The sequence below is a fragment of the Scylla paramamosain genome, chromosome 36 (genome assembly GCF_035594125.1).
Source record: "Scylla paramamosain isolate STU-SP2022 chromosome 36, ASM3559412v1, whole genome shotgun sequence".
In the NCBI taxonomy this organism is placed as follows: domain Eukaryota; kingdom Metazoa; phylum Arthropoda; class Malacostraca; order Decapoda; family Portunidae; genus Scylla; species Scylla paramamosain.
This window is the reverse complement of record NC_087186.1, coordinates 9,699,408-9,704,407: the sequence shown is the minus strand read 5'-3', so window position 1 is coordinate 9,704,407 and position 5,000 is coordinate 9,699,408. Positions and strand designations below refer to the sequence as shown.

Below are 5,000 nucleotides of genomic sequence, written 5' to 3'. Positions count from 1 at the left end.
CTTTCATTCACTCCTTCATCTGCTCCTTCTCTTCTTCAGCCACTCTTTCAGTCACTCCTACAGCCACTCCTTCACCCACCTGGCCTACCACGCCCGTGTAGGAGCCATCATCCTGTAGGACGCCCCACAAGGAAGGGCCAGGGTAGCGCCACACTGCCGTAAAATTCATATGTTTCGCCAGGAGTTGAATAAAGGACACGTCTTGCCCTCCTTCAGGATAAAAATCACGTACTCCTTCAGTTTTCTTACTCTTCCCTCCTTCGTCGCCTGCTTCGGGTGGTTCCTCTGCTACTTTTCCGAAGACAGAGGGATGGAAGGGGAAGGTTTTGACCACGAGAGGGTGTCCTTGGAGATCTGCCAGCTAGAGGAGAAGGAGGAGAAGGAGGAGGAGGAGGAAGGGGGAAGTGTGAGGAATTAGGGCTTAGGTCATGACAAAGAGGCTGAGGGTAACATGTTTTCAGCATTAGAAATCTTGAGCACTGGAAAGTATAGGATTCTGAGGAACCTACTTACTCTCCTCCTCCTCCTCCTCCTCCTCCTCCTCTTCCTCCTCCTCTTCCTCCTGCACTAACTTCCACTCCTATCTGGGTTTCCTCCATGCCCGCTCTTCCTTCCACTGTTGCTTCTCCCTTCTTACTATCTCCCCTCCTCCCTGCCTCCCTCCCTCCCTACCTCCCTCCTCCTCCTGTCCATGTTTATATCTTTGTGTTTATGGTCGCTTTCCTTCCTCCTTTCCTTCCGTTTGCCGCCCTTTCCTTCCTCTTTCTCCCCTCCCGACGCTGTTCCTCCTTCTCTCTCTCTTTCTCTCTCTCGCTCGCGCTCTCGCTCCATTCCCTTTAGGTCTACCACGCTATAATAATGAATGTAAATATAATCCTTCCCAGCTAACTCCCCAGATAACCTCGTGATAATTGAATAGGACTCCTGTTATCTATTTACCTATCGCCTCCTGGTCGCCTCTCTTAGGACTACACATTGAAACACTTTTGCGCCGCACCTTAGCTAATTTCAAAGGCTCTAGGTTAAGGTATATGGGTTTTTAGGGATGTTTTTTTATGGTTTTAGTGATATACGAACAATATTTTAAGTGTTTTTACTGTTTTAGTGACAGGTTAATGAGATTTCTACACTATCAACGGGAGAAACACTCATGAGAACCGGGGAATCATCTCTGTGGCCTTGGAAAACCGTAATTGTGAGAGAGATAGAGGAAGAGAGACAATGAGAGATAGAGAGACAGAGAGAGCAAAGCGTTTCACAGTTATTCCTTAGTCCTACGCCTCTTACCTTGGGAGGGAAGAAAGGAGACTGCCGGTTTAGACTTCCTAGCTTGGCGTGACCTATTAAACTCCACGTCTTTGGGGAATACAGCCAGTGAGTCCTTACTTCCAGTCCTGCCCCGCGATCTCCGCTAGTTTGGTGACGGCGCGAGAGGCAGACGGTTAAACGAATTATTGACGGATGGAACGTGACAGTTGCGAGGGTTTGGACGTGTAGGGCAGAGTAACAGGACGATTTATTGACAGGTACAGGTGGGAATGATGGGTTAGTGGGACAGAAAGGTAAAGATTAAGAGCAGGGATGAGGATATGGGAGGGAGGGATGGAGGAGGAGGGGGACAGTAGGAGAGTGGAGAGGCAACGGGTGGAAAATTAAGAAATGGAAAGAAAACAATAGATGAAACGGCACGGAATTGGGAGAAAAGAAAAGATACGAGACGAGAGAGATTGAGAAACAGAGAGAGAGAGAGAGAGAGAGAGAGAGAGAGAGAGAGAGAGAGAGAGAGAGAGAGAGAGAGAGAGAGAGAGAGAGAGAGAGAGAGAGAGAGATACAGACAGACAGAGCGACAAAGATAAACACATTGAGAGAAAACAGTGATGGGGAAACAGACATAGACATACACACAGAGACACAGAAAGACATAGAAACACAGACAAACACACACAAACAAACAGACATATAGACAAACACCTCACCATACAAAAAGGGCATGCTCCGTCTTCGCCATCTTGTCTGAGGTCGTCAAGGGAAGCAGGTCACTCAAGCAGGAGGCTCCGAAGAACACGTACCTTCCCCGGTAGTTCCAAGGCAGCTCGTTCTCCTTCAGGTAATCCAGCGCCTTGCCCACGTCCCCCACGGTCACGAGAAAGGCATCGCAGGAGCTCTGAACCCACGTGATGTTCGGAGGGCGTGTTGGGTTCAGTTCGTGTTGGGTTACCTGAAGGAGTGAGTGAAGGGTTGAAGAATATTAGGTAAAGAGTTAGTGATGTTTTGTGGGTTAGTGCCAAGTAAGGTAAGGAGACTAATAAGGAAAAGGAAGGTTAAAGAATAGTAAAAATAAGAAAAATATGAGTTGTTATTAGGCAAAGGGAAGACTAAATAGTGAGGTGAGATAAAGGTATTGTCATGTACTGTTACGTAAGGTAGAAGGAAGAACACTAAAAAGAGAAAGACAGACAAGTAACAAAGACGAGTAGAATTAACTGAAGCACAATACACAAAGGCGAGAGACTAACGAGGCAGAGTACTGGAAGGTTAATGAAGCAGGAACAAGTAAAGGCAAACAGCAGGTGTAACACGCAGGTAAACACAAGAGGTATTAATAGTACCAGGTGTTGAGGACAGTTATGCACATTCAGTGGAGTGTGTAGCAGATGCAGGTCAAGCAGGATAGGTGTGAGAGGTCAAAGGGCGCACCTGGGTCAAGCAAGGTGGATTAACTAAAGTAGGGAGTTATTTCGTAATACTGATGTCGCTGCGGGAAATGTTTACAGCGAAGCTCAGAAAAGAATGAGGGAAAAGAGGGTTCGTTTTTTCTTTTTTCATTGGTGACAAGTGTTTAAGAGCAGTGTGTTTTATTTAGTAGTGAAAAGTGACGCTGTGCAGGAAAAAATGATGTAGCTGAGTTTTCCGTTAAGTATTGGAAAACTATGTACGAGTAGTTATGGTGAATTGGCGGGCAGGGAAATTTAAATACAAATGATCAAGCACTAAGGGGAAAAAATAAGTTAAAAGTCTCACAGTGGAAGACTAAGCAGTGAAATATTATCTCATCAGTGAAAAATCACGTACGAATAGCGGTGATAATGTGACAAGCAATGAAATTTATGCAGTAGTAAGACAAAAAAGTTGAAAAAAAAAAAAAAAAAAAAAAAAAAAAAAAAATATATATATATATATATATATATATATATATATATATATATATATATATATATATATATATATATATATATATATATATATATATATATATAGTAGTGAAAAATGATCGAGCAGTGATATAAGAGTGAAATACTGACAAGCGGTGAAAGTGACTTACCAGTAAAAAAAAGATCTAAAGATTCAGTCAAACAACCAAAAAAAAAAAAAAAAAAAAAAAAACAGAAATAGCGGTGAAAAGATCGAACAGCAATACAGCAGTGAAATATTGACAGGCAGTGAAATTTGTCGAAGGGTTAAGGAGATTAAAGAGTGCAGGAGCTGGAGGGGATTGCCTGCTTCGTTAGACCGTTAGACTCAATTACCTGAAGAGGGACGTGAAGGGACGCAGCTAATTGGGCGAGAAGTTGAGTCGCCTCGTGTCCTCCACCAATCAGCGTGAGGAAGCAGCCCCCCAGCTCCTCCTGCAGCATTGCCCGCGCCACCACCGCCAGATCCCCGCTGTCAATCACAGAACAAGGTCAATTTGCTTCTTCATCCCTCTCAGGAGGGCATAAGAACATGAGGGTTGGTGCAAGAAGCCATCAGCCCTACTCGTGGCAGTCCTTGTATGAAACATAACATACGAACAGAGGAACATAAAGGTTGGTACAAAAAAGCCACCAGGCCTACACGTGGCGGTCCCTGTATAAAAAATAAGAACATAACGGTTGGTACAAGAAGCTACCAGGCCTACATGTGGCAGTCCCTGTATAAAAGATAAGAACATAAGGGTTGGTACAAGAAGCCACCAGGCCTACACGTGGCAGTCCCTGTATGAAACACGCCTGCCTATATCCACCTATCATCCTATCCACCTGTCAGTTTTCAAGAGACATTTTATTCCCAAGAAATGAGTGAAATGAAGAAACTAATTCATATTTACAACATAAATGTCCCGAAGTGTCATAAATAAGGGAGAAAAAGTGGGAAGTATAAGCGCAGCATTTTACTTTCAAGTCTAAGACATTTTCATTGACGTGGAATGCATAAAATGAAGGAAACGATCTATATATAGTTATACAATTTGTCTCTTACTAAAGGATGATATATATGTAGGAATAAATGCAGGAGAGCCCAACTACACCCTCGCCTGAAATGAATAAATAGAGACATGAATGATGAATGATATTTTTCACCCTCACGTGTGTCTTTGATTGAAGTGTTTGAAATATTAATAATAAAACCATTTCCAATAAAACGAGGAATAAATTAATAGATAAACAAAAGGAGAGGTGTGCGTTACTTCCGCAGCGTTTACTTAGAGAATAAAACTTTGAAATATTCATTGCGTGAAAAGGCTTTAATTGAAGGAAGGGCCTTTGAAATATTAATTTGACTTAAAAAAAAAACATTATTTAAGTCATTCACAATACTACTACTACTACTACTACTACTACTACTACTACTACTACTACTACTACTAAGAAACTGGGCTTGTAAACACCCAAAGTATGACAAAGTATTATAGGAAAGACTGAAAATTAAACTACGATTATTAAGAAATAAAAAAAAAGATAAATGAAAGAAGAGAGCGAAAATATGAAAAAATACATAACAAAGGCAGAAAATAGATGAAAAAAGAAAAAAGAAAACTAAAACCTTACAAGGAACTAGGAACACAAAATTACGAAAAAATAAATCAATAAATAAAAAAGTTAGCGCTGATTCTTTCCAACCTCCCACCCCTCACACCCCCCACCCCACCCCCCTCCCAAGTAACTCGCCTACAGGAAAATAAGGACGAGGAAACTTTTCACCACGAACTCTCATAATATTTTCTAACTTTCCCCAAACAC

At 42.2% G+C, this 5,000-nt stretch overlaps 1 protein-coding gene and 1 long non-coding RNA gene across 4 annotated transcripts in view; one reads left to right on the top strand and one right to left on the bottom strand.

Annotated features, from left to right (window-relative positions):
* The window catches only part of LOC135090949 (uncharacterized), a 201,976-nt gene that overhangs the window by 173,996 nt on the left and 22,980 nt on the right, over positions 1-5,000 (top strand). The window lies entirely within an intron of this gene.
* LOC135090790 (uncharacterized) lies at positions 1,944-4,284 on the bottom strand. Its single transcript, XR_010262124.1, has 2 exons — positions 3,528-4,284; positions 1,944-2,218 (listed from the first exon to the last, which is right to left on the bottom strand). It is a non-coding gene; the product is annotated as an uncharacterized LOC135090790 (long non-coding RNA).